Consider the following 23,070-nt stretch of genomic DNA (forward strand, 5'->3'; position numbering starts at 1 on the left):
GTAATGCTCCACTTGTGAAAGTAAATCTGCTGGGCTATCTCTGCTATAATGAAACAGAAAGCTGAAGGTTTTCAGAGGAAACATGTATAAAATGAAGAAAAAAGGCCCAAGGACATGTGGGACGTAACAGGTCACAGGGGCTGATTTGGGACCAGGCATCGCCATGGCTGATGTTTTCAGCTATGTTTGAGAGGATGAAAACCGCTTCAGGGCAGGACCAGTGAGTCCAATATCAGTCTGAAGGCAGTTGAGGAGGAACTGGTAGTCAACAGTGTCAAAAGCTTCTATTAGATCAAGGAGTGTGAGCCGGGAGAGGAAGCCAGCATCAGTTGCCATGTGGAGGTCATTGTAGGGCTGTTCAATAACAACACATATTGATTGATAAACATATATTGATGATAGAAAAAAAAGGTTAATTAAAAAGTTCTATAGAATAACAGGTTTCCTTCCTTATGCATTCTAGCCATGTATGTTAATGTTACAGTCATTGCATCCTCCCAACCAATCACAAACACAGACCCAGGAACCAAGAGCTCTGCCCCCTTCAGAGTTCAGAGAGCACACCAGTTGGTTGAATAAAGGGTTGAGTTTGAATTCATTGTTTGTGTGTTCTTTATCTAAAAATACTTTGCTAAGCAACAGCATAAAATGGGCAGGACTCCACTTAAAATATATGTTTTGAATTTGTTGATAACTATCAATATTGATCAATATGATTTTTATTTTATGGATATACTTTTTTTTTCTATATCGTCCAGCCCTAGGCCATTGTTGACCTTAACCAGTGGTGTTTCTGTACTATGAGCATGGCAAAAACCAGATCAGAACTTTTCAAACAAGGACTAAAGATAGAGGTGATCCTGTGGCTAAGCACCTTGATGATGGCAATTTTTAATGAGGATGGGACCTGGCTGGACTGCAACAGATGGTTGATTATTTTGTGTGATGAGAGGGCTTGTGGCAAAACAAATTGATTTTGATAATGATAGTAGGGGATAGATCCAAAGTGCAAGTGGATGGCTTTGTTGTTTTAATGAAGCTTTCATCACTCTGCATAACTTCAACTATCTGTAATATCTGAACTACATTAGATTAAGCTGATCAACTATCTCAATTTACAAATCCTGCAAACATAATTGTTATAGCGAAGGTTCAGATTTTCTAAGGAATACAATGTATGTATACAGTGGGGAAGCAACTTTAATAAAAAAAAAATAGAAAATACAATTTAAAAGAAATTGCCTTGAGGTTGTTGCACAGTTATCATTCTAAACAATAGTTTACTTTTTATTGTTTCACATTAACTCTAGTCTTGTTTTGTTAGGTCAGTTACCTTTTACGTCAAAATCTAATTAATCTGTCATCAGGCATCATAAATCCTCTCACAAGAGAAATATCACATTTATGAGAGTGGAATGGACGGAGCATATTGGGGATATAATGCCTCAGGCAATCCCTTTCCCAAGCACAGAGGTCTACAGATAAAATAAATCTCTATTTGAGTTTGATTATCATGGACAACTGATAAACAATGTAACCTTAATAAGTATTAATATACAACAGCAAACTGGAGGAAATAGGATTTTAACAGAAGTATCAGTGTGGACATTATGCTGTTATGTTGCATAATGAAGGAAATAATAAAAAGATGCCGCTTCATTGAGACACTAATTAATTTCTTTGGCCATATTTAGTCCCAGAGATCCTTCAAATGCACAGTTGTAAGCCGGTAAAGGACATTGTTTTCTTCAGCTGTTGAAAGTTTATGTTAATTAGTGAACAATTGAAAACAGGTCTTGATTTAGGAGGAGTTGGAGGCAGTTTGATTTTACTTCCCACACAGATTTCCTTTATGCAATCCAAATTACAATTCAATGAAATAATCTTTGTGTCAGTGTTTTCTAAAAATACCCTTATGAATATGTCAAGAATGACCAAAATGTGGTAGTAGGTCAAGCCAACCCTGTATGCGATAATGTACTGAAGGCATAGAAGAATACCATTTAAAAAAGGCATGGGGCCTGAGTTTCAAGCTTGCTGTTGTCACATCTGAGTTGATGGTTATTTGAGGTACTGTTGCCTTTTGTATCACCTCAAACCAAACTAATGCCAACCAATCTGATTCTGATACCAAACAATGCATCTTTGCCTGCATAACTGCTACTCACAGACCAGTTTGTGGAAATGTGAGAAACGATTGTGCATGAAAAATCCTCACCTGGGAGACCACATATTTCTTTTTTTAAATACTGAGACCAGGTGCCTCATTTATAATGCTTGCGTACACACAAAGTGGGGCCTCAAACTTGCATGCATCACTTGTCACGCAAATGTTGAGATTTATTAAAAAAGAACTTGACTGGGAAATATGTGTTCCTCATGGCAGCTCTGACCCTACGCCTATTTTGGAGACAGGGGAAATTGGTGACGCAGATGGTAAAGGGGTGAATTGCAGCTAAACCCCCCAGGTTTTAACACGCTTTCCGGACCCCAGAGTGTACATAAGCTTTGTTTTAATTCTGCTTGCACAACATGCAGCACTAAGCTGTGGAGCGTCCCATCAACTTCCCAAAATGCTTTTTACAGTGGTTGGTGGCTGTCATTCCTCCTGGTCTGACAGCCTCAGGATGCACAGCCTCAGAGGAACTTCAACAAGGAGCTCCTTGAGGCTTTCTTCCCACTTAAAATCGCAATAACTTTTTAACAAGTTATTTTATTCTGGACAACATCTGTGTGCTTCCCTCTGATTTTCCAATTCAGTAAATTCCTCTCTGTGAATATTCTTCACAGTTTCTTTGCTTTTTCTGCATAGTTGCCATTACACCATAAAAACTCGATGAGCTGTTCCATTTTTAATACATGTAAATACTCGTGAGAAGCTTTGCATTGATCATTCATGGTTCAGTCTGGGCATGAAGATGGCAGAATATAAGGTGGAACCTGGTACTCAAACATTCAGGTACAGCTGGGCTCTATAAAGGCAAATTACATCCTGGGGAGTATTTGTGAATAAGGTTATTTAAATCAGAATTTTATTTGCTGTATACCATTATTTTTTTCTGACATACTTACACTTTTAGTTAGGATTGAACGCAAAGATTTATAAATGAGACCCCGGGCCATGTGACACTAAACTCCGTGTTGCGAAGGGGATTGTGGTTAAGAGCGAGGTTTAAATTTTAAAGCTATTAAAAAGGAATGTGTGTGTGTAAACCATCTGGTTCAGTGAGATAAAACAGGTCGTCCTTCACCCATGTTCAAATCCCCTCAAAAGCCCCTTTCTTCCACATTCAGGAGCGTAGTTTGAACTTCAGTAAGTCCTCCTAACCACATCTAGATGCCTAAAAGCATTGCGTTGCTGCCTTGTGATTGACTCAATCTTTGTGTGATCAAGACATTGAAGCGATGTACCAAATGAAATGGCTGGTGAGTCTTTGCTACTTGTGGTGATGTTGAGGGAGTCATTTTCTGTAGGAAAATAATGATGTAACTTAAAATAACGATTAACATGAATACAACAAAACAGGAGCAAAAAAGAAAAAAAAAGGAAACCCTTTACAAAGGGATGAGAGAAGCAGGTGGACCACAGGAGAAGAAAACACAACTTTACCATTTAAGTTCCCCCTTTTTCACCTGACCATTACTACTAAGGGGTGGTCATATTGTGCACTACATGTGTTATATGTAACACCCTGCATGAGTCCTAAATGACAAACATATTTTATGCAATCCAGACACTATAACTGCAAGAAAAACATGTCTGGTTGGTTTGTGAATTTAAATGATCTATTTAAAAATCATGTAGGTGATGTGAGTATAAACATGTTTTTAAAGAAACAGTACGTTTGAGAGAATTATGTGCTCTGCACATACATTGATTAATAATGAGGATATTTGTTTTTAAAGAGGGGAAAAAAGTAGAATCTGTTCAACCACATTAGTGATTTTCAACCTTTTAACAGGTTGTTAGTGCATCTCCACCTCATTTTTACACACACATTCCTCTGTATTTAAACTCCCTGGTTTTCATTCTGTCTTTGCAGATTTCTTCTGTTGTCTTCATGCTTCTTGTGGCTCTGCCAGGCTTTGTTCCATGGTCAATCTTCCTGGATCGTTTCCTCACCCTGTTCGGTGCGTCTGTTGGAAGTTTCTCTTGATTTTACTATGGAATTTCATCACTTTTCATATTTGTTTGCACTTGGGTCCTTCTTCAACCAAAAGACATCACACTATCAATGAATTACTCTAAATGTAATCATTTTGAAGCAGGGTTAACTATATTTTTCAGAGAACCATCCATCCATCCATCCATCCATCCATCCATCCATCCATCCATCCATCCATCCATCCATCCATCCATCCATCCATCCATCCATCCATCCATCCATCCATCCATCCATCCATCCATCCATTTTCCAAATCGCTTAATCCCTCATGGGGTCGTGGGGTTGCTGGTGCCTATCTCCAGCAGTGGCCAATAACAATAATATTTAAATAAAATAAGACTGTGAACACCTCTGTAAGCCCCCCCCCTCAAAAAAAAAAAAAAAATATATATATATTTTGGATACAAGGCTTAATTAGACAATAATTTTAGTCAGTTCTGGCAAATACTTAATCTTCCCTTGACAAGTGTTTTTTTTAATTTATATTTATTTATTCCGTTTATCTGTGAATTAGTCAACTTTATAAGGAATCGTTTAAATCGTCGGTGTGAGTGCTGCTGTTCTCTCTCACTCCGCTGCAAACTCGCTTCGCTCCACGTCCAGTCTCCTCAGCGCAGAGGCAGTCTGAGCGGTGTCTCTCTGAGGCAGCGCACCGTCCGACAGCAGCTCACACTTCTTTAGAAAACACCAACTAAGAGCTTCTTAAAGGACATTAGGGAGATTATTCTTTCCACTTCAAACCTGCTCCCAGCTAATTGTTCGTCTCTGGGGAGCCGAGGGCGCACATCTGTAGGGAGCCCCTGACACCGCGGAGGTAAGCCATGTTTTCATGTTCCGACAGATTTACCTTTGATTAGCCGTGTTTTATATAGTTTTAGCTTCTGTTCGCACTCAGGTTTTGTCGCTTTGCATGATTTAAGTGGAAAGCATTTGATGCTTTTTACTACAGACACAGTTTTCAGTATAAGGAGTTAGTAAAAAGAAGAAAAATATTTTACAGTTCTAAATTGAAAACAGTAAAAAAAGAAAAAAAAAGAAAAAAAGGAGGGGAGGGAGGAATGAACGTGTTCAATTTAAATTACACTTAAAATAAGAATGCAACCCTCAACCAATTAACTTTTAAGACACAAAATGCTCGAGTTAGGTGTTAGTACGGCACAGGGACGCAGTAACGAGCACTTCAGCGCCTGGCAAATAACTATAATTTCATCCGATGAAATAGGATGAAAGGGGGACGAACAATGAAGGATAAAGCCACAGCGGGCACGGCTGTATGTAATATGGGGTTATAGAGCAGTGCATGATAACTCTTAATGTCTCGGTCTCTATTGGACTTGAAGAAACGCTGCATGATGCATAGTACTGACTCTCAATTGTAATTTATCATCAGTGAGCTGCTTGCACTTTGCAGCATTCAGCTGTCAGTGTGTGTTTGTGTGTGTGCCCTGGTTGTGGCACTGTGGTGGTGATGTGTCTGTGTGTGGTTTCAGTCTTCCTCGGTGTAATTTCTTAATTATTTTATTTTGAAAAGAAACAGACGCAACACAAATACTGTTTATATTTGTGTTATACTGGTCATATTTTGAATTCAATCCACACCTTGTCATAATTGCAAGGATCAGCACCTGCATTAGAAAATACACAGATCTACAGACATGTTCAACAAAGCTTATTCTTGTGATTTTGGACCACTTAACTTATGGTCGAGCAGAGAGTATACAGAGAGAAACTGTTCTCATAAACTGCCAAAAATGAGGTTTTGAGGGTTTTAGCACATAATAAGGTAATAGAAAAACCTGTGACCAATGTGGGAAAATATCCTAATTATCCTAGTTTTCCTAATTTCACAAACGTGCTTAAGGCAGAAAAGCAGGTCTGCAATAATTTTTGTGCTCATTTCAGGATATTCCAACTTGTACATGAGCATGGAACACAGAGCAATCCGACGGAAGGCTGTGCATGCAGGTTTATGTCAGTGTGTTAAGCGTTGTCAAATAATTATTAGTGCACACTCATGCAAAAATGATGTGAAGCAGCACAAAATGTCTGGATATGTTTTTGTTGTGGGTTATATTTGAGTAGTCACTTTTCATCATCAATTAGAAAAGCTGATGTCATGAACTTAGCTAAGGAAGCTTGTGTGATGGCAGCAACCAGGGTAATGAGTTACCCTGGTTGCAGTGGATTCTTTTACATTTACTTGCGTACATTTTTGAAAAGAGAATTGACTTCTAACAGTAGCTTTGCTCGTGCCATGGTTTTCACTTCTACCCGGGTAACATTTTTTTTTAAGTTACCCTGCTTTCACTTGAGCACAATTTTTTTTTTTTTTTGCCGTAACTGGTAACTGATCTAAAAAAAATTAAGATGGATGTATAACAAATCTACTGAAGGAATGTGGAAAATGTGTGATTCATTCTAGACCATTAAAACAGAACATTACACATTGCAAAATCGTAAGGAAATTTATAATGTCTGCGGCTGTGGATTTCTTTTTGTGTATTACCCCAGGAGGAGAAAATAGTTGCCTGTATACCACATATTTTACTGGGAAAGGGATTAGTGGCTATTAAGTTCAAGTGAATTTAGTGAGGTGCTCTCACACTCCGATCGTGTAGTATTAGATCTGTTGATCGTTTCCCTTGTAAACAGCACTGAATGATTCCCATGCCACATGTTGATGTTTTAGGGAGAAAACTGCACGGCTGAGAAAAGTGATGCTGTTTCCAGCATACCTTTATTCACTTTAAATCAGAAATCTTCCTGCTGTGTTGCTTCAACGCAGTGGAAAAGCTGCCAGGTGCACCGGTTAGCAATAACAAATTTTCAGTATTTTTCATGAGTTTCTCCAACAAAAAACTAGATTGCATGATAGTACATTGTATGCAAGGTCTAGGATTGATTCCGATAAGAGGATGGCCCTTTCTTTAGTAAGAACTTCTAGCTATAACATGGCCTTTTTACCATTCAGAAGAAGAACTGGATTTTTTCATCATGCTAAAACAAATCTTTTGTGTGACCTTTAATCTCATGATGTCAGATTTACAGCATTCAAACTTAAAATTCATTTAGTTATTTAAAAATGAGAAAATGTTTGAAATATTTAAATAATAACACTCAAATACGGCTGTTGTCTGAGATCACAGGTTGCAGGGAGATATTTTAGGTAGTCTCTTCTCTGCTGTATAAGTAGTCAAACTTATTGTCATTTGGAAAATCTGGGGCAGTTTTCATGTGAGAGTCAAGCTAAGAGCTCCTCGGATAATTTTTGTACCCTTACTTCAAGAGGTAGCCCTCTTAAGGTTGTAATTAAATGTGCTTTAGGCAGATTTTTTAAAAGGTACTTGGATATTTACTTAAAATATTCTCTTTACAGACAAAAAAAACTTCTTATTTTTGACGTTTTTTTAATTTCATGTTTTTAAAAGTTTAAATATAATATCTCTGACTGAGTTCTATTGACAAACATTTGCTGTTTCAATTGACAAATGTGTTATTGATTTGTGTTCTGCTATTTGGAAGGCTTCTCTAAGATTATACTTCTGATCAGGTACCCTATGAAATGTGTCCTGATCCTCCTGCGGCCCTCCAGCTGTATTATGTGCTTTAAATATGTCTTGCAAAAAGGGCCACTCTTGAAAACCTTTTTTAACGAACAAAAATTACAATTAAAATAAACATCAGTTGTTTGCACTTAAAGCAGCGGCGTGTACATTTTGACTCAAGTGTTAACATAATTTGAGATTTCTTAAATTATTTTACAGGTCAATATTCAGCACTACACACATATCGATACTCAGGACAGGCTGCACTTCTTAAAAGTCATCTGTGTAAATTGAGAGGTGCAGATCAGGTTCTGAATCAGTCATGTGACCTGCTTTATGGGAGTCTGAGCTCCCCTTAAGCATGAGAGCTAACCTCACCCAAAATCAACTTGTTTTGCAGATAAACTGTATAAAAATCTAAGGGTTCTATCTTAATGGTACTGCACGCTTATACTACTACCGGTGTGAGCGGAAATTTTTATCACGGTTTAAAAATGTTCACGTTTTTTTTTTTCTAAATACCTCCAAGGAGAAAGCTTAATGTTTCTAAAAGAAGTCTCTATTTTTTTTCTTCACAAATACTTTGGGTGTTACAGCACTTTAAACACACAAGATGCCATTTGACTGTCTATCAAACATTGCTGACTTTCTCAAAGAATGCTTTGCTGCACAGACATGCTTATTATTGGAAACTTCCTACCTTTTAAAAAAGATACAGCACGTCTTTGTACCATGTCCCGGTGAAATAATCCCCCTGCGTGATGGAGTTTACAAAACTGTGGTTATTACTGCTTTGCATGCGGCTGTGCTTTCAGCAGGGCACTTTCCCCAAGCAGCAGCTGATGCCTAGTTAAAAAATGATCTTTTCTTTGCTTTTTCGCTCTCAACATCTATCATCATAGCATTGCAGAGGAGTTTTTGGAAAATCTGGATTTTATTTTGCCAATACACTGACTGGGCTTCCAAATAAAACATAAGCCAGACACATATTGAAGAGCCAAATTGTGACAATACTCTGTCTCCCCCTCTGGACCAACATGGATATTACACATTTTTTAAGTGAGACTGGGTTGATCAGAGACTACCTGACGAACAGACCACAGTTTGTGAGATTGAACGATTGTGTGTCTAACCTGGTAGTCACCAGCACAGAAGCACCACTGGGGACTGTACTCCAACCATTCTTTTTAACTCTTTACACCTCAGATTTCCAATACAAAGCAGAAATCTGTCATCTGCAAAAGTACTAAGATGACTGCAGTTGTTGAATGTGTCAGAGATGTACAGGAAGTTGAGTATAGGGAGCTGGTGGACCACTTTATGGCATGGTGTAGAAAGGATTGTAGATTTGAGGAGGAACAGGGATAGCTTCAACACTATTACCATCCTGAAAGAAGAAGTGGAGGTGGTGGAGGAGTATAAATAACTCAGTTTTCACCTGGACAACAGACTGGACTGGGGAGACAACTGTGAAGCTGTTTACAAGAAGGGTAAGAGCCGACTGCACTTCCTGGGGAAGCTGAGGTCCTTCAGGGTTTGCAGCAAAATGCTGCAGATCTTCCATACATCTGGTGTGGAAAGTGTGATTTCCTCTGCCATCATCTGTTGGAGTAGCAGCATCAGAACAATAGACCTAAAGAAGATCAACAAGCTTATAAAGAAGGCTAGCTCTATTCTTGGGACCAGTCTAGAACCTCTGGAGATGACTCTGCAAAGAATGATTCTTTATAAAATTATAGATAATCCTGAGCATCCTCTTCATTTTTGTCAACAATGATGATGAAATTATATTATTGACGCCCCTTGTTTTTGTGATGATAACGATACAATGATGAAATAAACAACAAAAAGACACCTCCCACATTTGCCAAAAAAGATGTTCATGATCTAAAAACTTTGGAGATGATATTCTTTAGAATTAAGAGCAAAGACTGGAACATTTTGCAAGGTGTTTATTACATTGCATTGGACATAAAACTAACTTAAAAATCAAGTATACATGGTTCTGAAAGTGAAACATGTTGGTAGTTTAATGGTCTATAGTTGCTTTGCTGCTTGATGCTTGAAATCCTTCCAATTTGGCTGAATTAAAACAATTCAATAATAAAGATTGTATCAAAGTTCCTCAACCACTTCATGATAGCTATCACTGCCAACAGTGGCAACAACCACTTAGCAGGTGTAGAAGACCATTATGTTTTTCCCCATAGCGTCTGGTTTGTTTGGATAGTTCTATGATCTGAAGAAATTAGAATATAATTTCAAGACAGCTTTTTTTATTTACTCACAGTAGGTTATAATCTGAAGTTAAGATTTGTTTAATGACCTGAAAAATTTAAGCTTGTCAACAAACATTTTTTACCGCAATATATACATTTTAGGCTCAATTTGCTGTGTTTGTTGCATTCAAAAATTCCAACCACTAACAATACCAACCTTTATACGTCTTGACATGTCAAAAGTGTGGTTGGGGCAAGTAAGCTTTTTAATAAGTGTTGCCTTTCAGCATGTACTTGTTAGAGAGGAGGAAACCACCAGAAGAATAATGGCTTCTTTTCACTTCTATGACTTGTTTAAATTTCTCTATGCAACCGTCTCTACACAACCCATTCCAGCTGAACAAGGAAAACAGCAGGCTCCTCTGGGCTTACATTTAACCATTAAGATCACTTAGTTAACAGGTCGACTTGACACACTAAACCGACAGTGCAGATGGTGTAGCTTATATACTTTAATTCACATTTCATAAGCACTTCTGACTTTGAATATTCTCCACTAAAATATTTGAATCACTTAACAAGGGTGGGAAACCTTTAGCCTCATATCTGACTCAATGTTTGAGCAACTAAATTTAGAGTCTGGCCGTCATAGTGTTTCAGCACCATGGACAGAGTCAACACTTACTGCATGTTTTGAGAGATACAAATTATACATAGTTTTTACTTACAGTCACTTGAAATCCATGAATTAAGTGTTTTCAGTATTACTGAACAAACATATTTGTCCTAATGATGCACAAAGTCTAAAATTTATTTTGTAAAATGTTTTTTTTGAGATGGTAATACCAGCCATCTACCTGTGGTCAGGATTTCCAAGCTGTTGCACTACTCTAAGAAAATCCCATGTTTTATCGCTGCACTGAAAATAATGATCATTAGAATAAGTTGAATACCTGTAATGTCACTATTTAATATGTACAATAATTTCTTAGAGGGAAAGTGAGAAGTCAAAGAACAACCATTTAGAAATTCTGCATCAAGCTGTGCTCGGAGCAGGAACTGTTTGGCCTTCTTAATTGCTGGATCCCTTTACCTGAGGGATCTATGGTGTACAATTAAAAAGGTGTTTATATATTGAATATTGGTCACAATGTTTTCATCTGGGTCTTTCGCAGCATTCCTGATATGTTCACTAGTACCTGCAGTGTATGTTCTGCAACTGCAGCGGGAGTTTGCCATTCCCTTGTCTTTGATCACATTGTAATGCGGTCTCCCTTTGCTGTGCTCTCCTCCAACTTGGCTTACTTCCCAAAAATTGAACGTGTTTAGAAATATTTTTCTGATGTCCCCAGGGTGTGAGCTAGGTACGACTTTGACATTTCTAGTGGCAGTGTCTTATTTTCTTTTCATTCTTTACTAAATGACAGGATTGACTCATCCGTTATTCAATTTTCCAGATAAGAAATGTGTGATGAAAACAAATAGTGGGCACAATTTTCTGGTGAAATCAGTGCTTATATTATTATTTTCTCCATTTTCTTCATATTCTCCTATGTGTGTTTTTGTATTTTCTCACTTGTGCCTATACTAAGTCTGCACAACTGTATTACCCCAAAGCTAAAATGTTGGAAATGTTTGTGACAATCATTCCTGTCGTAATAATTTGATCTATGATTTCATTGACATCGCTTTCTTTGAGCATCAGACCATTCCATCACTCTAGACATCTTATGTCCCTTCGAATACATGTTTATGGGTGACACTTGAGGCAAATATGTGTTCTGAGTGCTTTTTATCTATTTCACGCAAGCTTACCAGATAACAGTTTCCCTGATTTTGGCTGGGTGAAAAACTACAGATAGAATCACTTAGTAAAACAGAAATATAAATGCCAGAATTTTTTAAGATAAAGAATGTTCACAAAAGTGCTTAATTTTATATTAGAGGTTCAGCTTTTTAAATATTTGTTGTAAATTGGTGACATATAAATAAACTAAGTTGTATTAAAAATTAATTCAACAACAAGAAAATGTTTCAGTTATTTCAATACATGAATGATTGCTTACAGCCATTTGAGATGATGTGAGGAGATGCGGCATAACTTTTATGAGAGCCACAACAAGTCATCACAACTTACACGCAGACCCCTCATATAGATGATGTGTCCTTAGCTTCCTATCCATGAAGGAACATACATGACCATGAGGTAATTCGGCCAGAGTAAATGTTCGACTTTATGTGTGCTTTTGCTGTTTCTTACTTTCTTTATTCTTTATCTGTTGTCAGCTGTTCAGCTCTCACCTTTCTCTTTGCTTGGCCAATGCACCAACAATAGTGGGGGACATTTTGTAAATACATAGTTTTACCAAGATGATTCGACCAGATCTAGTGGAATGCAGGATGTAGCCAAGACTGATTGCTGATTCCATGCAGTGGTGCCCTTTAAAACTTGACTAATGTAAATCAAAATAATTTTGGTCTTTCAAAGGTCTTCAGCCTGGTAAAAAAAATAAATAAAATCTGCTACAATTAAAGAAAGGAAAGATAGCTTAGATATGTTCGGCTTTGACACCAATTCCACTTTTCAAACTAGCGTTTATGTGGCTGTCCCTCAAAAGGTTCTCAGGCTAAACTTTGAGCATGTAACTAACTGAGACAAGATTTAACTCCTCCGACGCTGAGGAAACGAGAAGAGAAGGGTGAGTAGACACCCCTGCGATTAATTGTGTAACAGACTGTAAATTATTCAAATGAACTATGTAAAATTTTTAAAATTAATTTTATTTGTGTTGATTGTTTATAGACTTTTATCTGTTTTGATTAACATTGTGTTGATTGTTTATACATATTTTGTTTTGATTTAATGGTGTTTGTTGTTTTCAATTAATTGTTGGGATGCCACAGAAAATAAGGGCCAGCCTTATAAAAGCTGTATGATGATATGATATGAAAGGAGACAGAAAACTACTGACTTGATGATACATTCACTTATCAAACAGTGTGGAAACAACTTGGACATGATGTCATCTGAGTGCTGATTTTGACGTTTATGAAATTAAATGAGTTTAAAGCCTTTGTTTGGCTAAATTATTTATTCGGCATGATTTAAAATGCAGACCTGTCCAGGGTGTACCCCGATAAATAAAGGATTAGCTAATGTTATCTTATCTTAAATAACACTTTTAATAGGATATATGTACTGGGTTCTTTCAAGGTCTTAATAACATTTTTGTGTGGGCTCCAGTAACATATGATAGATAATATCTACTTTGAAAGTTAACATGAACTGCTGCTGAAGATGACCACTCTGATCTACCTGCATGTTCTCTGGAGGACTAAAACGCCTCAGTCAGTGACGTCAGTCTGTGGGTCTGGGTCTGTCGGGGCAATGAGAAAAGTTTCGTATCCTCTCTCTGTTTATGTCGCTCAACGTTTTCTTGCTCATAGTTTTTCACATGCTTATACAAATTTTTTGTTATTCCACCGAATTTAACTGGCTTTTTACAAAACATACAGCTTGATTTCATTTACGGTATTAAAATATATCCAAACGACGCTACTTTCCCTTTTTTCTGCTCCTGCGGTCTCTCTCTCTCCGAGTATGAGCAGAAGCAGTGCGGTTATTTGTGAGAGAGAGCTAAGTGGGCGAGCCAGGCTGAGCCTGCGTGCTCATTGGCTGGCGCCGCTGAGCCATGTATGAGAGGGGAAGGGGAGCGGCAAAGGGCTGTGACACAGACGGAGACTTTGGTGAAGCTGCTGCAGTCAGCGCTGACTGACACTGACCATTTTATTGGTCAGAGTGTCAGTTTTGCACCCCCCCCATGGGACCATGACCATGGGAACCTCGGAATACTCCAATTTGTTTTTCTGATGTTTTCACAGATGTAAATAAATGAGTTAAAATCCATCCACCCATCCATTTTCCAACATGCTTATCCCTATTGGGGTAACAAGGGGGGCTAGTGCCTATCTCCAGCTGCCAATGGGCGAGAGGCTGGTCTATCGCAGGACAAACAATCTTTCTTGCACACACTCACAACTAAGGAGAATTTAGAGAGGTCAGTTAACCTAACAGTCATGTTTCTGGACTGTGGGAGGAAGCTGGAATACCTGGAGAAAACCCACGTAATTTACAGGGAGGACTTGCTAACTTCGAGGCAAGGCCAGGACTCAAATCCAGGACCTTCTTGCTCTAAGGCAACAGCGCTACCCACTCCCATTACTTAATTTAGTTTTTTTTAAGTATTTGACTTCTCTGAATTAAATTTATCAGTCACCCAAAACTTTCTGCTTTTAAACTCTAACGTGGGACCTACATGTCTCTCTAGCCTAAACTACAGTAGCCTCTGCAGTAAAGGTAAAAGAAAAAGCTTAAATCGCCTCCAATGCAGAAACAAATGCCAGCAAACCTTAAACTACTTCTTGATTCTGAGATCGACCAACTCGGAAATACATGCATTAGTGACCATATTTAAAAAAAAAAGTGGCATTAAAGGTATACTATGCAACCGGGGTTGATTTTCCAGCGAGGCTCCCCCCAGAGGGCGAAAGTAAAAGTGCACTGTCATAAAGATGCTCAGCTGTTCTGGTTTCTCCGTCAAGCCAGGCGCGGTTGTTTTGAGCTTAGTTGACAGGCGAACGCAACGAAAAGTTGAAAAAACGGCAGTACAAACATGACATCAGGGTTTTCCGCAGCGCTATCTTGGCGAGGCGGCCACCTCGGCAAACTCACGCTACCGCCTCGCCAACATTCAAAAAATAATAAAATAAAATAATAATAATAAAATAATAATAATAATAATAATAATAATAATAATAATAAACTCGATATGCTTGCATGTTTATTTGACGTTAACACGCGGTTCTTTGTTGGTGCTTCCGCGCGTGCATATAGTGAATGGCAGGGCAAAAACACACAGAGTTCTCGCCGTAAAGCAAGACCGACTTTCGCGGTCTTGCACGAGACTTCTGAGCCTGTGAGTGCGGGCCGAGGGCTCTTGCAATGGCGTACCGCGAGCGAGCTATTTTTAGAAACGTAACGTCACGATGACGTCACATCACGTGATACGCAGTAGGGCAAGCTTGCATAGTCCGCCGCTGTTTCGCTGTAAAAGAGACGTGCATTACCCTTGGTTTTACTCGGTAAAAAATTGCTTTTTCCAAATCTAAAACCATGGTTTTTAAACATTGTTGCTATGGAACGTGCAACAGCGACTCGAGGTACGCTGATCGGCCGCATATGAAGGATGTTTTCTTCAAGACTGCCAAGGAGAAATGTGTGCGCTGGCCATCAGCCTACAAAATAGTTCAACCCGCCGCGCAGGAAAAAAAAAAAACAAAGCTTACCGTTCGATCAACTCGGCCCGTTTTCCGGTCTTTTTAAGCCCTCGACACTCAAGCCATCGTTTGAGCTGAAGGATGGTGTGTTCTTCGACAGTGCGACCAGTAATCTGTGCACCTGGGACATCGTCTTGGGAAAGTTTAATGGCTGCAAAGTCGGTCATATCGCTGGTTCTGTTGTGCGTGTAATAGCTGGTTGCTACGGGCGTTCTCTACCTGTATGCCCTACCTAAGCGGCAAAAGGGGCGTTGCTCTTGAGTTGGTGACATCACGTGCGCGGTACGCCATTGCATGTGCGGTATTTCCCCCACAGACCTCCAGGGCGGCCGAGAAAACCTTTGTTCGATCTGAAAGATCGTGATTGCGCCATTAAAGTTTTTTTTTTTTTAAGGACTAAAAATTGTCCCTCTGTGACCGCTAGGCTGAAAATCTACAATTTGGATCACGTGGTACGATGACGTACTTTGTTGTTGTAGCTCAGTCTGCGCTACAGAGAGTACAATGGAGAACACAACGACAAGTTAAAATGCGGTTTCACAAAGTGATGATTTTATTAAGACAGACAGCACAAGCGTCAAGCGTCAAGTGTTAGGATTCGGGTAAGTCTGAGAAAGGAGAATAAACAAAATGGGTCGTTAGTGTATAATTGGAATCAGGGCATATAATCGTGGTTCTGGCTGACAGTTCGGAACACAGAAACAACTCGTCGAAGCCTGATTGGCTTGCATCGTTTATGATGGCTGAAATTTGCCAAAACCGCACATAAAAGAAAAAGATGTACATTCAGCACCAACCACAGTGTCTCAGCATTATGTGTTCCCGTAATTTTACTAAATAATCTGGACGTGATTGCTCTGAGAGCGGACGCGCATTTATCTGTTGTGCCGTGGCGCTCATATTCTCCGGCTACCGGCTACTTGGCGATTCCATTGAGCAAGGATTTTCTCACCTCCGGGACTTTTCAGGTTCGGAATTGTGTGTAAGGAGACATTATCCTTGTTGGTATTTGACCAACCATAAGCCACACACTTTTTAGGCATGTTTAATCCGTCTATTTGTGTTTGAGAAAGCAAGTTTGCAACCAGGAAGTAACTTGTTGCAATGTCAACAGATCGACGCTTGTCAAAGAATTATGTCATCGGTCACGTGACACCCGTTGCAACATTTTTTAAGAGCCTTCCGCTAAAAAGCCTTAAAAATCCACTTTGTCATCGAATTTTTTATTTTTTTCCCTCGGGTCATAATAATATATGAACTTTCTAAGATATAGCAACTTGTATGTTCTCAGAATCAAGTACTTTAAAGGTGCATTGCACAAGTTTTGAAGTCAAATCTTATGAAGTCGTAGCTGCTAACTTTCTTTCTTTCATTTCTATCATGCGCATGCACAACCGTGGTGTCATTTCATCTTGTCACCAAACGTCACCAAAAATCCCGGAACTTGTACAATGCACCTTTAAACTGAAGCAACTCTGAAAAGAAAAAAATAACAAAAATTCCTCCATAAATAGATAAGGGGGAGTGGGGTGTTGTCATGATTTGTAGACTGAACCTGAACACAACCACACATACAGAGCTCTGTTTTGAGAGTTTATTGAAGATGATGAGTTGTGGAGGATAAGAACCAGGGTCTTTACCGGGCCGGAGCAGGTGAATACTGAGTGCAGGAGCTGGAAGACTGGAGAGCGTTGGAGAGCTGTGGGTGCTGCGCTAAGAACCAGCAACACAGCACAGAGGTGACTTGAAGCTCTGGGGGTTGCAGCAGGACCAGTAGCAAGGCAGAGAGAACATCTGGAGCAGAAGGAGAACCAACAGCACGGCAGAGAGAATACTTGCAGGCGGGCAGGCAGGCGTAGATGAAGGGAACTCAGGCAGGACAAGGAAAGGATGAGGTGAGCAGTAATGAGCAGACAATCCGACAGGGAAGAGCTGACTGAGGGAGGTTTAAATAGGAGTGATGACAGGCGGAAAGAGTCCTGGTTTGATTAGTGGCTGACAGGTGTAGGAGATTACTGAGGTGTGAAACTGGAGCTGTATGGGAGGTGGAAAGTGCCCTGAATATGTCCATGGTGCAGCAGGCAAAGCTGCACTATGACAGGCGTTTCTCCATTGGTTATTGGATAAGAGGTGGAGTACACCTGGGACAATTTGCCATACTGTCAGTGCAACACAGAGACACACAGGGCAAAAAATACACACACACACACAAACACCCACGCAAGCACACACATGCACACACACTCATTTCTATGACATATTAATTACACTAAAAGGATTATTGTGCACAAATGGAAAAATGATTGTAAGAAAAAGCTGGCAGTGCTCGCTGTTGTGATCTGTAAGACACAGTTTTGCTTGTCACTGATCTCTTCTGTTTTGAACAGCTTTCTACCAACCTACTTTTATTCAGTTTTTCATTGAAATAACTAATGAATGAATTGTTAATATACTATTGTGCATAGTGATCTGTACAACAACATATGTGCATTTCACCTTTTACATTCAATTTATTTGCTTTATTAAAGCAGTGGGGCAGTTTTTGCCAACCAGAGGGAGACAGAGGGTTGGAGGTGGTACTAGAGATGTCACTTTTTCAATGAGTCTATAGGTGGCCATACCACTGTGACCATAACTTACACTACAATGTGGGGGTTTACTAATCAATTCAGCTGAAATATAACATGATTATGAGTATATTAAACTCAATGTGCTGAGATTAAGTGCTTCACAGACATGTTTTGACATAGAGCTGTTCATCTACTCAACACAGAGCAAGCAAGTCTAAACAAAATGTTATTGTCATCACTTTTGGCAGTGAATGTGTGGCTAAAGAGAAGGGATCCTGATAATACTGGAAACCTAAATGCTGATCAAATTGAATGTGTTGATGGTAAAGCACAATACATGACATGCTATGATTAAAATATTTTTTCTTTTTGATTCAGTATTTTTAGAGCTTAATGGTTACCGGTCTTGTGTATTGTTGTTTTGTGAAAAAGGGGGAAATATTGTTTAATTGAAAACAGGATGAAACAGAGAAATTAGATGATACAAAGTTATTCAAAATCAGGTGGTTCTGTATTATTTTTGTAATTGAAAATATTTCAGAATACAAAATCACAAATACAAAGGAGTGTGCCAAAACAATTGTTATCTTTCTTTGAGCTTGTGCATTGTACCTCCCCATTAACATTAGCTACTACTCTGAAATGTCTAGTCTTACACAGAGTTTAATTCCCTTTAATAATATTAGTTTCCCTTTTATATAATGTTATTGGTATAAGCTAATTTGGCCAATTAAGCATGTTGAAGAATTTGAGTGGATCTGAATCAAGAAGTCAACATCAACTGTACTACGCAGTATTACATTTGCAGTATAGCTGTTGTAAAAGTGATCTATTCCATCACAACATGTCTTGGTGTTCATTTGAGTTGTTCACATATGATGCAGTTGAAGAAGCCAAAGCTTTCATTAAATCCGTTCTTTGTGAGCACAATTTCAAACATTATTTAAACATTTCTTAAGAAATAATCTAAAAAAAGGTTCCTACACTCAAAAGTCACTGAATTTCACCAAACCATTCTAACTCTTCTAAGGTTTGCACAGACACAAACATCAATTTGTTTGGAATGAATAGTTGTGGCGCAGAGCTAGACATCAACAAACAGAATCTCTTCACAGTCAGTTTGACATGAAGGGTGAAGAAGAATGACGGCACATAAGAAGAGAAATATACTTAAGGCATTTGGCAAATAGGAATAAGATTTCGGAATGAAGGCTGCAGAATGGGGAAGTGTTGAGAAGACAGTTTCATAGCTTAGGCAAAGGACAGTTACCTGTTGGGAATCAAAGACAAATAATAGAGGAAAGGACAGAGCCGACATGAGAGCTCTGAAAAAGAAGAGCAAACAGATGTGCACGCGACCTCTAGACCAGGTAATTAAAATTCTGGTTCTAGAAGATGTGTGTCCTACACGTTTTAAATCGTTCATGCTTCAAACCATTTTCAAACTATTTAATTCTTTCCTCGCCCTGTGGCTAAGTTCAGCAGGAGCATTCTAGTGAGCCATGGATCTAAATGAGCCATGTAAAAGAGAGAAGCATAAAAAACAGGCACTCAAAGGCATGACCTGCCCACCCCTATTCCAGACATTCCACCTTGCTTCTGCTCTTTGGAATAATTTCAAAACCTTCTTATGGCTTAACTAACCAAAAATAAACTGGACCCACTTAGCACCAAATAATAATGATTATTTGCAGCTGGTATATGTAAGCTAAAGTTGTAAGAGTGTGATGAAATTAAAAGTTATTATACAGTGGACTTCAGATTCTAATGGCTGTTGCTAGATGTTAAAACATCTAGACAACATCGCTGGAGGACTCCTTTATTGAAACTTTTCTCATCAAAGATAAAAAATAATTTAGAGTGCTAAAAATGTACCACCTTAAACTATTGTTTCTTAAGAACAATTATGTGCTACTATATCTGAATGGTTCAGGGAAAAAAATTAAATGCAAGATAATTGCTGAAAATTGTGATAATAATTATGATTCACCCTCATTACCCAGACTCTTTTTTTTGTCTTTACCATTACACAATATGTCGAACAGTGTCCATGAACTCTAGTATCTTATCACCAAAAGAAAACTAAGGAAACCTCAGATTACGTTTAGCCAGCCAAACATATCATAGCAATCCAGAACATGGATATCCAACTGAATGTTGCACGCAAGCGGTGTTTTGCGTTTGTAATATTACACACACTGTGATTTTGTAATGAAAAGTGTGATTAGATATTTGATGCAGTTCTATGGGCTATGCTGTACTGTATTAGAATATTAAAATATTTTCTTTAGGATTAAAACTAAATTAAAGGTGTTATCTTAAAAGTTATTGACAGAATACTAAAATTAGTTCTTTTTCTAACTTCGCTCGATGTTTCACTATGGGAACTGCCTCGGTGTGACCAACTACAGAAGCTCCAATCATATCACGTCTGTCTGCGACTGACAGGTTTAGCCGTGTCCGTGGCTCCACCCAACATCCATGATCATGCCAGCCTACCACTTGACTCATTCTCTCTCATTCTCAATAAAATCCCAAAATCTAAAAAAACGAAACAAAAAAACAATGGTGTAGTCAGTGTTGCCAGATTAGTCAGGTTTCCACCCAATTGGGCTTATTTTAAACACATTGAGCTGAAAATAGCTTATGGCTGGGTTGTAAAAATTTGGGAGGGATATGTGGAGGGATATTCTAGCCAGCCGGTTCACGGCGTCCGTAGTGCAGCAGCAGGAACTGGTCTCGTACTTGTGTTTATATAGACGCTTATTTTAGAGCCCAAATAAGTGACTGCATGTTCATAAACGAGCCCAAAGAACCATGATTGACGGACTTTACAAGCAACTTTAGAAAAAGCAAGTGGTCTTGGCAACAGTGCCAAAAACCATTTCACACCATGACCTAGCTAGCAGTAGCTTTGTACCAGATACATGGAAGACGTGCTGACCCTATTTATGATACTCTGCGGCTTCTTTAGTAGTTATTACATGCTTGATAGCGAGGTTTTTTGTAATTCATTTAGCGCACCACTAGATGGTGCACCAGTGTGAAAATCTGACACACTGCGGCTTTAATTGCTTATGTCCAGTTTGCGATTTAAGGGCTTATGTGGACAAGACAGCCTGTTTTAGAAGAGATAACCATTTTTTTGTGTCTTGGGCCAGGGGCTAAAAAGGGCAAACCTGTTTCCCGCCAAAGATTAGCACACTGAATTCTGGAAGCTACATCTCTGCCATATAGGTGTGCAGGGTCAGAGCCCTCTATTGGTGTGAAGGCCCATTCTACCCGGAGCATGGCCACCTGTTGGGCTTTGTTCCATGGTCTGTCAGTTCGGGAAACCTGTGTGCAGCCAGTTGGGCTACACCACAAACATTTGTTATGTTTTCTTGGCTAGATGTGGCCCAACCATTGCCTAGCACACACAGTGCTTGGAATAGGGACGCCAGGCTCCACCTGAAGCCTAGATTGGGATTCCTGCCATGCACGGCTTTGGGGTCAGCATGCAATCCCGGAGTGGGTCATATCTCCCAGAGTGAAACTCCGAGCAAAATTAGAAAAGACAAAATTAGAAAACATAATCCCTGGTTCTTTGATAAAAGAGCGAGTTGTTTCACCAACACATCCCTTATTGCATGGGCATGGAAAGAAACCTGCCTAGAGTGAGTCCAGGGGGGTAGGTTGGCCACGATAATGGAGCATGTGTGGAGCCACGGACACGGCTCAACCTGTCTGCCGCAGACATGTGTGATGTCATTGGAACTGTCATCAGTCTCGCCGAGGCGATTCCCATAGTGAAACACCTCCCTTTGTTATCAAAGAGCCAGGGATTACGTTAAGTAACCCAACGTTAAGATCATTACCCTTTTACATGAGTAAAAATATTTGTTGAAAAGCTTACTAATGGTAACACAGTGTGAAGTTTGGTATTTTGTAAATCACTCACAGGACTTATTGGGCCCTGTTACTGTTGTCTTTCCTATTTTGACTAGTGCCAAGAAAAATTGACATCTGAGTCACATCATAACTTGTGAAAGTTCAAAGATGTTCCGGGCAAATAATAATAAAAAAAAAAATCATCTGGTTGTATTTGTTTCATAGTGATTGTTGGAAAGCTCTAGTAACTCTGTTACCGGCGAAGACATGAGATCCCCGTCCCTCACCCCATGATAAATATATGGTCATGTCCTCATTGTAAACACTCACCTAGATAAATAAAGGTTAAATAAACTGTAAAAAAAAAATAAAAAATAATAATAATAATAATAATGATTCAAATAAACATTCTGATTTTTGTTGCGGATTCTGTTTGTACACTTTGTCTACAAAAGCTCATCTTTTTCACACAATTCAATCTTGCACCACCATGAGCTCAGATATATTTTAATGAATGTAGTATACCTGGGCTATAACTGCCCAAGACGGATTGTCTAATGAAGAAGAAATGTGAAAATTTCATTAGCTTCCAGCAGAATGAAATTACTGCAATATTTGGACAACTAAACCTAAGACCTTCAATTCTGAATAAACCTTAAGAGTAACAAAAGATACAAAAAAGAAAGGAAGCTAAATGAGGTACAAAACTCAGAACAGCTTAATAAAACAGTACCTTTGTGCTGGTTAGTGCAAACAAAAAGAAGCTGCCTTATCTAATTTACCTACAACAGCCGCTGTCAGGAAAGTACCCTGTAAGAGTTTGTCCTTTTAGTAATAAGTGTGGCTAAATATTAATATAATTTACATGTTGTATAAATAAATTTAAAAACTGTTTTTATCCCTGAACAGTAAAATCAATCACTCCTATCACTTGAAGACACCTTATGGACAAATGCAGTAAATATGTGAAACAATGACAATAAATTCTATTATATTCTGCCATGTTCTATTCTATTCTGTTCTAAATGAATTTATGACTGCACCCTTGGAAAAAGCTCAGAATCAAGCAAATACACTCTACAGCTCTTAAAACGACAGTAAATGAATGGAACTGCAGGGATTTAGAGCTGACATTTCTCACTTTCCTCATGACTGGTCTGGAAGGTGGCTGTTCCTGTGCAGCACCTTCCTCCCCTTCCTATAGGTGAAGTGTCAGCATTCTGTTTTTTTGCCACTGCATCATCTGTTTTAACCTTGTTTTTAATATGTGACAGAATATATGAGTCAGTGAGCACAAAACTCAAAATTTGCTTTTAAGGGAGCAAGAAGGTTGCTGGTTTAATGCTCAGCTTCACTGTTTTAC

The 23,070-nt window shown here is 38.8% G+C and overlaps 1 protein-coding gene across 1 annotated transcript in view; it reads left to right on the plus strand.

The window, feature by feature from the left end:
* The first annotated feature begins 4,809 nt into the window (after nt 1–4,809).
* Nucleotides 4,810–23,070, plus strand: part of npffr1l2 (neuropeptide FF receptor 1 like 2) — a 97,169-nt gene continuing 78,908 nt past the window's right edge. Inside the window, exon 1 of the mRNA XM_012871707.2 lies at nt 4,810–4,980. The gene's annotated coding sequence lies outside the window, so the exon portion shown is untranslated. The remainder of the gene's footprint in view (nt 4,981–23,070) is intronic.

The sequence above is a fragment of the Fundulus heteroclitus genome, chromosome 12 (assembly GCF_011125445.2).
Source record: "Fundulus heteroclitus isolate FHET01 chromosome 12, MU-UCD_Fhet_4.1, whole genome shotgun sequence".
In the NCBI taxonomy this organism is placed as follows: Eukaryota; Metazoa; Chordata; class Actinopteri; order Cyprinodontiformes; family Fundulidae; genus Fundulus; species Fundulus heteroclitus.